The 12,612-nt window shown below is 41.3% G+C and overlaps 1 pseudogene; it reads right to left on the minus strand.

Annotated features, from left to right (window-relative positions):
- Window positions 1-650: 650 nt before the first annotated feature.
- The window catches only part of LOC147003725 (NACHT, LRR and PYD domains-containing protein 4C-like), a 31,375-nt pseudogene continuing 19,413 nt past the window's right edge, over window positions 651-12,612 (minus strand).

The raw sequence follows: 12,612 nt of genomic DNA on the forward strand, positions 1-12,612 counted from the left end.
TTCCAGTTCCAAGGGACCTGAACACACACACACACACACACACACACACACACACACACACACACAGGTACTACTATGTATGCATTAACATTTGAGATTAGAAGTCAGCAGACTTAGAAAATGCCTAAATTTATTATTTAATAAAAAACACAAAACAGCAACAGTTTCCATCATCATTTCCCCAACCTTTGTCCATTTCCCTAAACAACTTTGTGGGGCACCATTATTGCCTGGACCGACATTATAGGTCCAGTAATCCACCAACAGGCAAATCTCTTCTTAAGGGATTTCTAAAGATACTTTTATCTTTAAAAGTAAAGATACATTTAAAGACTTTATTGTATGCTTAGAATGTGTGGAAAAACTGTCATCATAAGGCAGTCATTTTACCATAACTGTCTTTGAATGGCCCGTTTGATTCTGTAGTGCAAACAAAAAGCTATATCTATCTTGCAAAACACATCTGAATGGGGGGTGAAGGTGGTGGGGGCAAAGAAACGGTATCTCACTGGAATGTTAGTGACCTGTGATTTTTGTATATAATGGGCCAAATTAAGGATCCTGCTCTCTTTCCTTTGGAGGTAGTTCGAGGTCAGAATACAGCCATGTTTCTCGCACCAGAACATCCACCCTTGTTTTCTGCTTCTGCCTTACACACTGCTTAGGATGCTCAAGTATGGGTTTTTCTCTTCCTCAGCAATCAGGAACTCCTGGGTTTCCTTATCAAAGTCAGTAATTCGAAGTCTAGAATGATTAAAAAAAAAGCTTTAATTAACTTACTCTTCTTTTAAGATTTAATTTTCTAAAATTATTTATGTATGTGCACGTGCCTGTGTGAATCTCTGGGCAGATTCTCCTTGTCTTTATCTCTCCATTACTGAGATTATAAATACAAACCCTATGCCTGGCTTTTTCCATGTAGTTTCTGGGGATCAAACTCTGGCCCCTTATACTTGTGTGGCAAGGACTCTACGGCCTGAGCCATGCCCCCAGCTCTGATTTCTATCTTAAATTATCATATCATTAGCAGCACATTTCAGATCTCAGTTTATCCTTTCTTATCCCTAAGGACTCTTCCTACCAAAGAGAACAGAGGCCAGCTCACCCAAGTACATGCAGGGTATGCTGTTGCTGTTTCAGAGCCTCAAACAGTACAACCAATCCACTGTGGTCCAAGGCGTTCTCCTGCAGGTTGATTCCCCACAGGGTCTTACAGTGGGTAAAAGCAGAAGCAAGGTCCTCACAGCAGGCACCAGTTAGTGCGCAGGCTTTCAATCTGCAACAAAAATGAATAGTTCTGTGTCAGGGTGAGAAGGCATGTGGGTGGGTGGGTGGTGACTCAGTCTAGATCTAGAGTGTGCTCACTCCATAGCCTCTGAGGACTATTGGCAGGTGCGATCACAATTGTTCATTCTCAGTATCCATGTCTGTGGTGAACTAATAGTTCCACTAATGGCCTGCTGTCCCAGCCCTTGAAGCTGGGATGAAATTGGACCTCACACTGTGTACTACAGTGAAACAGGGGACAAGGGTTGCTGAGCTCTGAGCCTACATCTCAAACACCTTGATACTTTTTGATTTGAGCCCTGGAGATTCATTCTGCTATGGACTAAAGTACAAGCTGTCAAAATTCATATGTTGAAGTCCCAGTCTCCAGTATCCTATGAGTATGGATTTTCAGACAGTCTCTAGAGAGGGAGTTAAATTAAAATGAAGACAGTAGGGTGGGAATCTAATCTTGTATAACTGTGAAGACTCAAGGAGAAGACAACCATGTTCAAGTCAATGAAAAATGCCTGGAACATAGTCCTTGTTTGGTGCTCTAAAGAAACCATCCCTGTTGATGCATAATGTCACTTCTAGCCTCTGCAACTGTGTTTAGTCAATAAATCCCTACTGTATGAGCCAGTCAATCTATTTTTGTCATGGCAGCCAAAGCAGTTGCCATACCAGTCCACTCAAATAAGTCAATGAGATGTGGTCTCATCACTCCTGTCATCTCCAGTGGACCTCCATTGCTGCATTCGTTCAACCATCTATGCATGCATCCAGTATCCATATATATTCCTTTCCAAGTAAGAGCTATATATCTATGCAGGCTCCCATCAATGAAGACAAGCATATATCTATACTTGCAACCATCAATCACTCAGCCACCAGTGCATAGATCCATCCAAACATCTATGGACTCACCCAACTAAATATGCATCCATCTGTGTAATAAACATCTACTCATTGCATGCAACCAATCATCCTCCCACCCATGCATCCGTCTACCCATATATCCATGCATCTCCCCACCCATCCATCTATACATCTATCCACACACCACCTCCTTTTCCTGCCTCCATTCCCAACAGTTAGGCTGCCCCCCCCATTATATTTCCCTAGATGATCAATTCTGTAAGTATGCCTAGTCAAGATAAATCATACCTGGCTAGGCTAGCAATCAGCAAGCAGTAAAGATTTACTGCTTTCAGGCTTGAGGTTTTAGAGTGGCTTAACTACTGCTAACTGCCATGTTACCTACATTGCCTATGGAGTTTCAAAAAAAATTATTGATTTTCATTTTATGTTCACTGGGATTTTGCCTGTATGAATGTCTGTATGAGGGTGTCAGGTCCCCTGAAACTGGAGTCACAGACAGTTGTGAGATAACATATAGGTGCTGGGAATTGAACTTAGGTCCTCTGGAAGAGCATCTAGTGCTTTTAACTGGTGAGCCAGCACTCTAGCCCTATGGATTTTTTGTTCTTTTTAAAGAGTTATTATGTATACAGCATTCTGCCTGAATGTGTGCCTGCAGGCCAGAAGAGGGCACCAGATTTCATTATAGATGGTTGTGAGCCACCATGTGGTCACTGGGAATTGAACTCAGGACCTCTGGAAGAGCAGACAGTGCTCTTAATCTCTGAGTCATCTCTCCAGTCCCCCTATGGAGTTTTAATTTACGTTTCTGCACACTAATCACCCACTTTTGCCACCCTCGGAGACACAGCTATGACCATGGTGATGCCCACCCAATATTCTCTAAGTGGCAGTTGGGATGTTTTATAGCATCACACAGGAGCTTCACACCAGCGTCTTCTATTTTATTGTTTGAAACCTGTAGGTTCCTCAGGTTCTGGTTGTTCCTCAAGACTTCAGCCAGGTCCTGGCAACCACTAGTGGTGATTAGACAATATCTCACACTGTAAGAGAAAAATCACAATACTGTGGTTATTCCCTGATCTGAAAAGGAAGCATTTCACAAGACCCAGCGATGTCTGCAACAGCAGACAGCACTCAGAGATTCAGAAAATATCATGTTCTCAGGCTGGAGAGATGCTCAGTGGTTAAGAGCACTGGCTGCTCTTCCAGCGGTCCTGAGTTCTATTCCCAGCAACCATATGGTGCTCAAAACCATCTGTAATAGGATCAGATGCTCTCTCTTCTGATGTATCTGAAGACATCAACAGTGTATTCACATACATAAAATAAATAAATAAATCTTAAAAAAAAAAAGAAAAAGAGGCTTCTGGTTGGCGCCAGCACTGGGACACCTTGGGCGCAGAATTGGCGGACATCCCCACAGTCCCCAGAGGACACTCCACACGATCTTAGGATCACTGGTGAGTAGAACACAACATATGTGCCAATCCAATTATGACAGGTCTGTGACAGCAGGAACAAGGACACCAGAGCCCTTCCTAACCAGAGGCTCCGGTTCCTTTTGATCAGTTCTGGTTTACCTTGGTTTCAAACAGACCAGACAGCCCCATGGTGCAGACCAGACAGCCCCATGGTGCTCAAAGGAGACATCACTTCCAGGCACTGTAACATGCCCAGGATCTTAGGACAACAGGATCCCAGGATAACAGGAGCTGGGTCACACCAGTATTTCAGGGTCGCAGAGGAAGCTTGACTGCCAAAAACTCTGACACACCAAGAATATCAGGTTCAGAGGAGCCCACAATCAAAGGATCACAGAGAAAGCTGGACTCTGAGGGGTCCTGAATCAACTGGGATTATAGGTAGGACAGGCTCCAATCATATATATTGAGGGCAGCAAGCACTTGAGATAATCAGATGGCAGGAGGCAAGGTTAAGAACAGAAGCAACAGAAACCAAGGTTACTTGGCATCATCAGAACCAAACTCTCCCACCATAGCAAGTCCTGGATACACCATCACACCAGAAAAGCAAGACATGGATCTAAAGTCACTTCTTATGATGATGATGGAGGATTTTAAGAAGGAAATACAGGAAAACACAGGTAAACAGCTAGAAGCCTTTAAAGAGAAAACACAAAAATTCCTCAGAGAGTTACAGGAAAACACTATCAACAGGTGGTGGAATTGAACAAAAGCCTCCAGGATCTAAAAATGGAAGTAGAAACAATAAAGAAAACCCAAAGGGAGACAACTTAGGAGATAGAAACCCTAGGAAAGAAATCAGGAACCAAAAATGTGAGCATCAGCAACAGAATAGAATAGATGGAAGAGAGAATCTCAGGTGCAGAAGATTCCATAGGGAACATAGACACAACAATCAAAGAAAATGCAAAATGCAAAAAGATCCTAAGTCAGAACATTCAGGAAATCCAGGACACAATGAGAAGACCAAACCTATGGATAATAGGAATAGATGAGAATAACTTAAAGGGCCAGCAAATAACTTCAACAAAATTATAGAAGAAAACTTCCCATACCTAAAGAAAGAGATGCTCATGAACACACAAGAATCCTACAGAACTCCAAATAGACTGGACCAGAAAAGAAATTCCTCCTGGCACATAATAATCAGAATCAGGATCAGATTAATGACCTAAACAGTCCTATATCCCCTAAAAAAATCAGAAGCAGTCATTAATAGTCTCCCAACCAAAAAAAGGCCAGGACCAGATGAGTTTAGTGCAGAGTTCTATCAGACCTTCAAAGAAGATCTAATTCCAGTTCTTCTCAAACTATTCCACAAAATAGAATCAGAAGGTACTCTACCCAATTCATTCTAAGACGCCACAATTACTCTGATACCTAAACCACATAAAGACCCAACAAAGATAGAGAACTTCAGACCAATTACCCTTATGGATATCTATGCAAAAATCCTCAATAAAATTCTCACTAACCGAATCCAAGAACACATCAAAACTATCATCCATCCTGACCAAGTAGGTTTCATTCCAGGGATGCAAGGATTGTTTAATATATGGAAATCCATCAACGTAATCCACTATATAAACAAACTCAAAGGCAAAAACTACATGATCATCTGGTTAGATGCTGAGAAAGCATTTGACAAAATCCAACACCCCTTCATGATAAAAGTCTTGGAAAGATCAGGAATTCAAGACCCATACCTAAACATAATAAAAGCAATCTACAGCAAACCAGTAGCCAGCATCAAAGTAAATGGAGAGAAACTCGAAGCAATCTCACTAAAATCAGGGACTAGACAAGGCTGCCCACTTTCTCCCTACCTATTCAATATAGTACTTGAAGTCCTAGCCAGAGCAATTCGACAACAAAAGGAGATCAAGGGGATATATACAATTTGCAAAACACAAGAAAATCAAGAAGGAAGACCAACGTTTGGATACTTTATTCCTCCTTAAAATAGGGAACAAAATATCCATGGAAGGAGTTACAGAGACAAAGTTTGGAGCAAGGATGAAAGGATGGACTACCCCACCCGGGGATCCATCCCATAATCAGCCACCAAACCCAGACACTACTGCATATGACAGCAAGCTTTTGCTGAAAGGACCCTGATACAGCAACCACATGATGGCTCACAACCATCTGTACAGCTATAGTATACTCATATACATAAAATAAATAAATCTTAAAAAAAAAGACTGCTGTGTGTTGTACTAGGAAACCAAAAGAAGCCTGTGAAGAACAGGCTATGTAAACCTGTAAGGAAATGTGCTTTAGCTTTGTCTTTAGTTTCTGCTCTAAGCAAATGGGGGTTGGGACTATTGATCTGGGATTCATAGAATTTATGTAAATTTAAGAATTTTTTTAATGATAATTCTTTTTTTTTTTTAAGATTTATTTATTTATATGTAAGTATACTGTAGCTGTCTTCAGACACTCCAGAAGAGGGAGTCAGATCTTGTTACGGATGGTTGTGAGCCACCATGTGGTTGCTGGGATTTGAACTCCGGACCTTCGGAAGAACAGTCGGGTGTTCTTACCCACTGAGCCATCTCACCAGCCCTAATGATAATTCTTAACTTTTTTTGTTTGATTTTTGAGACAGGGTTTCTCTGTGTAGTCCTGGCTGTCCTGGAACTCACTTTGTAGACCAGGCTGGCCTCGAACTCAGAAATCCGCCTGCCTCTGCCTCCCAAGTGCTGGGATTAAAGGCATGTGCCACAAGTGCCCAGCAAATTTAAGAAATTTTGAAGATTATTAACAATGATCAAACCCTTGATGATGTAGCTTTAGTAAATAAAAGGCTGGGTTCAGGCTCTCTGGTCAGAAAGGAGAAGAAAGAATGATGAGAATCCCAGGGAACAGAGAGAGCAGCTGAACTGACAGCTTGCAGCTACTACTGACCCCGAGTCACTAATGAATCCGCGCTGTTCCCATTCGTGCCTTTCTCAGAACCCTCCTTAGGCTGGAGCTGAACCTCAGCAGGGTTTTTGTAATTACCATATACTTTTTACTTTTGTTTTGTTTTTGAGGTAGGATCTCATTCTCACCCAGTTTGGGAAAAAAGAAGCCTATAAAACATGGAATCCATTTTGGGTTGACCAACTACTCCTGAGTATGGGGCATGCCCTGGAGTGTGGGCGATATACTCAGTGTCATTCCATTGGAGAAAACAGATTTTTCCTCTCCCAACAGATTTTTTTAAAATACAAATTCAGTATTTTTAGAGACCTCAGGTGGTTTATACTTTTAAACTACCTTTTCTTCTTTCTTTTTAGTGCTGGGGAATCATGGATACTTTTAATGTTTTCAAATATATATCCTTAATGATACTTTAGTGGGCTTTACAAAGCCATTATAAGAGGAAAAACACTATACAAGCATTTTAATTTTCTTCCTTACCCCTTTCTACATAGGACAAAAATGTTGGGACTCTGAGATTTCACAACAGATTAGGTAACAGTCCCACACATCTGGATTTCTCACCAAAAGCCATTTGATCATGGAATACTAGTCCACTTGGCATGATAAAAACAACTACCACGCTAAATCACTCAAATACCTCTTGCTTTTATAATTTGAAATCGAGAGATCTGTCGTTTATCTTCCCATTATTGTTACACTGCTGTTTATTTTTCCATGGTAGAATTTTCATGCAGAATAACTAATTCACACACACATTGCTGGGTTCCCTCTTCCTCATCTCTTTCTTTGGACACGGAATGTCTCCTACAGGCTCCTGTGTTTAAACACTTAGTCCCCAGATCGGGGCACTATTTTGGGAAGTTGGGAGACCTCTGGAACATTGGGGTCTAACAGGTAGACGTGGGCCAGTTGGTGTAGGCTTAAGGATTATATTCTAGACCCTGATTTTGGTTCCATACTCTGCTTCCTGATGCACAAAATTGAGAATAATTTTTATCCACTATGAGGCCACTTCATCATGCTTTTTCCCCAACAGAAGAGATGAGACCATTCCATACCATGACCTCGAATGATCCTGTCTCCCTTAAGTTGCTTCTGTCAGATATTTCATCACAGTCATGGTGATGAGAAATTCACTAATACACCCTTCTGTCTAGGATCTGGGCTCCAGTTTTCCATCTGTTGATATTTGTTCATCTTCTAGTGCCCATCCAAACTTCTTAACCATCCCTTCAGCTCTAGTCATAATTCCCCTCTTTCTCTCAGTCCCTTATGTCCATATTCTGAACAGCTTCCCACAACACACCAAAACCATGACACAGAGGCCAAGACACAGATCTATCTATCCTAAGGAAAGGGTCTTCAGGAGCCTGAGGTGAGTGACCCTACCTGGCATACACTCAGGCATATATATTAAAGATTCTTAAACAGAGCCTCCAAGGCCAAGCTCAAAGAATCCTACCTTAGTGACTTCAGGACACTGTCTGGGAGAGTGAGAGCCCCACAGAGAACCTTCAGCCCTTTATCCTTCAGGTCATTGGAGCTGATGTCTAGGTAGTTCAGTGTTTTGTTCCGCCTAAGAACTTCCGAAAGGTAGTCCCAACATTGCTCACTGAGGGAACAGTTGGCTAACCTATCTCAGGGAAAGAAAGGCATGTAAGGGGGGAAATATAACAGTTCTACAACTTTGTAAGTAGCAGTGACAAAATATTCAAGTAAGATGAAGAACTCCTGGCTTAGTGGAACATATTTCCCTTCATCTGATTTCACACTAGATCTAGCATTGAAACTGAGTAAATTCACTGACAGTGCTAATGTTTTGAAGAACTTACCTGAATCTAATCTGAATCCTTTATATTAGCAGTGTCTCAATGATACTTCTTATAGTGACATGGTTAGTGTAACATGGGCAACCATAGCAATGTTGTCTTGTATAATAAACAGTATGAAAATATATTTTAAAAACAATGTCTATGTGGTTTAGTTTCATTTCTGTTGTGAGAAAAATATCCTTATCAAAATCAATTTTGGCGGGGGGGAGAGGCTCTAATTTAGCTCACTATTGCAGATTGCACTCTTTCATTGTGTGAAATCAAGGGGGCAGAAACTTCAAATAGCTGGCCACATCACATCTAGAGGCAAAGGTACAGAGAATCCATAGATGCATGGCTATATTTTCTATTCTTCAATAATCCAGGACTCAATCCCAGGGTAATGGTGCTGCCCACTGAGGGCTGGGTCTTCACAGACTAATTAGCATAATTAAGACAATCTCTTAGAGATATGCTCATGGGCCCACCTGGACACTCCTTTATTGATACTCACTTCTCAGGTGAGTATCATTGTTCCAGGGTGACAGCTAACACTATCCATCATAATATGAAATATATAGGAATACATGACATGAAAAATCACCATCATTGGTCCTATCCAAAACACCAAACCTCTCTCCCATGTTCTAAAGTCCTTAATTTTCTTCATTATTAGCCTACTCATTTATTCCATTCACAATTACAAGAGAGTTTCATTTAGTATGAGATGAAGTTTAGGGGTTCATGGGCATTATTCTCTGTGACTGTCCCATTCTGCATGACAAAACCAAGTTTCTGACACAAGTCTATGTGTCTGCTACAGGTACTTTAATCTAGTCAAACAGCTTTTAAAATTTAGTACAAGAAACCCTTGATATCTACGGGTAGCTGGGTTGAGTGTGGATGTGGGGTCAGGGTCGCTGTGGATGTAAAGCTCTGCAGGTACTCAAGAGCTCTATGTACAGTGGTTCAGCATGTGTCCAACCTGTCGATACTCTCCCATATACTAGTTCCAATTCCCTCCACATTTTTTTTTTTAGATATTTTCTTTATTTACATTTCAAATGTTATCCCCTTTCCTAGTTTCCCCTCTGAAGATCCCCTATCCCCTCCCCCTGTTCCCCAACCCACCCACTCCCATTCCTGGCCCTGGCACTCCCCTATATTGGGGCATAGAACCTTATCAGGAGCGAGGGCCTCTCCTCCCATTGATGACGGACTAGGCCATCCTCAGCTACATATGCAGCAAGAGCCATGAGTCCCACCATGTGTTTTCTTTGATTGATGCAGACCCATGGAGCTCTGGGGGTACTGGTTAGTTCATATTGATGTTCCTCCTATGGGTCTTCAGACCCATTCAGCTTCTTGGGTACTTTCTCTAGCTCCTTCATTGGGGACCTATGCTCTGTAAAATGGATGCCTGTGAGCATCCACTTCTGTATTTGCCAGGCAGTGGCAGAGCCTCACAAGAGACAGCTATATCAGGGTCCTTTCAGCAAAATCTTGCTGGTGTATGCAATGGTGTCAGCGTTTGGACTCGGATTATGGGATGGACCCCTGGTGAGGCAGTCTCTGGATGGATAGTCCATCCTTTCATCTCAGCTCCAAACTTGGTCTCTGTAACTCCTTCCATGGGTGTTTTGTTCCCAATTCTAAGAAATGACGAAGAGTCCACACTTTGGTCTTCCTTCTTCTTGAGTTTCATGTGTTTTGCAAATTGTATATATCCCCTTGATCTCCTTTTGTTGTTGAATTGCTCTGGCTAGGACTTCAAGTACTATATTGAATAGGTAGGGAGAAAGTGGGCAGCCTTGTCTAGTCCCTGATTATAGTGAGATTGCTTTGAGTTTCTCTCCAGTTACTTTGATGTTGGGTACTGGTTTGCTGTAGATTGCTTTTATTATGTTTAGGTATGGGTCTTGAATTCCTGATCTTTCCAAGACTTTTATCATGAAGGGGTGTTGGATTTTGTCAAATGCTTTCACAGCATCTAATGAGATGATCATGTGGTTTTTGCCTTTGAGTTTGTTTACACAGTGGATTATGTTGATGGATTTCCATATATTCAACCATCCTTGCATCCCTAGAATGAAGCCTAGTTGGTCATGATGGATGATTGTTTTGAGGTGTTCTTGGGTTCACTTAGCAAGAATTTTATTGAGTACTTTTGCATTGATATTCATAAGGGTAATTGTTCAGAAGTTCTCTATCTCTGTTGGGTCTTTATGTGATTTAGGTATCAGAGTAATTGTGGCTTCGTAGAAGGTAGAATACCTTCTGATTCTATTTTGTGGAATAGTTTGAGAAGAACTGGAATTAGGTCTTCTTTGAAGGTCTGTTAGAACTTTGCACTAAACCCATCTTGTCCTGGGCTTTTTTTTTTTTTTTGGTTGGGAGACTATTAATGACTGCTTATGATTTTTTTAGGGGATATAGGACTGTTTAGGCCATTAATCTGATTCTGATTTAACTTTGGTGGCAGGTATCTGACTAGAAATTTGTCCATTTCATCCAGGTTTTCCAGTTTTGTTGAGTATAGCATTTTGTAGAAGGATCTGATGGTATTTTGGATTTCCTCAGGATCTGATGTTATGTCTCCCTTTTAATTTCTGATTTTGTTAATTAGGATGCTGTCCCTGTGCCCTGTAGTGAGTCTGGCTAGGGTTTATCTATCTTGCTGATTTTCTCTAAGAACTAGCTCCTGGTTTGGTTGATTCTGTGAATAGTTTGTTTTGTTTCCACTTGGTTGATTTCACCCCTGAGTTTGATTATTTCCTGCTGGCTACTCCTCTTGGGTGAATTTGCTTCCTTTTGTTCTAGAGCTTTTAGGTGTGCTGTCAAGCTGCTAGTGTATGCTCTCTCTAGTTTCTTTATGGAGGCACTCAGAGCTATGAGTCTCCCTCTTAGAAATGCTTTCATTGTGTCCCATAAGTTTGGGTATGTTGTGGCTTAGTTTTCATTAAACTCTAAAAAGTCTTTAATTTCTATCTTTATTTCTTCCTTGACCAAGGTATCATTGAGAAGAGTGTTGTTCAGTTTCCATGTGAATGTTGGCTTTCTATTATTTATGTTATTATTGAAGATCAGCCTTAGTCCATGGTGATCTGATAGAATGCATGGGATAATTTCAATATTTTTGTATCCATTGATGCCTGTTTTGTGACCTATTATATGGTCAATTTTGGAGAAAGTACCATGAAGTCCTGAGAAGAAGGTATATCCTTTTGTTTTAGGATAAAATGTTCTGTAGATATCTGTTAAATCCATTTGTTTCAAAACTTCTGTTAGTTTCACTGTCTCTGTTTAGTTTCTGTTTCCAGGATCTGTCCATTGATGAGAATGGGGTGTTGAAGTCTCCCCCTTTATTGTGTGAGGTGCAATGTGTGCTTTGAGCTTTACTAAAGTTTCTTTAATGAATGTGGCTGCCCTTGCATTTGGAGCATAGATATTCAGAATTGAGAGTTCATCTTGGAAGATTTTACCTTTGATGAGTGTGAAGTGCCCCTCCTTGTCTTTTTTGATAACTTTGGGTTGGAAGTTGATTTTAATCAATATTAGTATGGCTACTCCAGCCTGGTTTTTCCGACCGTTTGCTTGGGAAATTGTTTTCCAGCCTTTCACTCTGAGGTAGTGTCTGTCTTTTTTCCAGAGATGGGCTTCCTGTAAGCAGGAAATTGTTGGGTCCTGTTTGTGTAGCCAGTCTGTTAGTCTATGTCTTTTTATTGGGGAATTGAGTCCATTGATAATAAGATACATTAAAGAAAAGTAATTGTTGCTTCCTGTTATTTTTGTTGTTAGAGTTGGGATTCTGTTCTCGTGGCTATCTTCTTTTTTTAAAATTAGGTATTTATTTCATTTACATTTCCAATGCTATCCCAAAAGTCCCCCCCCCCCACGCTCTCCCACCCACCCACTCCCACTTCTTGGCCCTGGCGTTCCCCTGTACTGAGGCATATAAAGTTTGCATGACCAATGGGCCTTTCTTTCCACTGATGGATGACTAGGCCATCTTCTGATACATATGCAGCTAGAGACACGAGCTCCGGGGGGGGGGGGAGTACTGGTTAGTTCATATTGCTGTTCCACCTATAGGGTTGCAGATTCCTCTAGCTCCTTGGTTACTTTCTCTAGCTCCTCCATTGGGGGCCCTGTGATCCATCCAATAGCTAAGTGTGAGCATCCACTTCTGTGTTTGCTAGGCCCCGGCACAGTCTCACAAGAGACAGCTATATCTG

This window comes from Mus caroli, unplaced genomic scaffold (assembly GCF_978045245.1).
Source record: "Mus caroli unplaced genomic scaffold, Mus_caroli_1 scaffold_8, whole genome shotgun sequence".
NCBI lineage: Eukaryota > Metazoa > Chordata > Mammalia > Rodentia > Muridae > Mus > Mus caroli.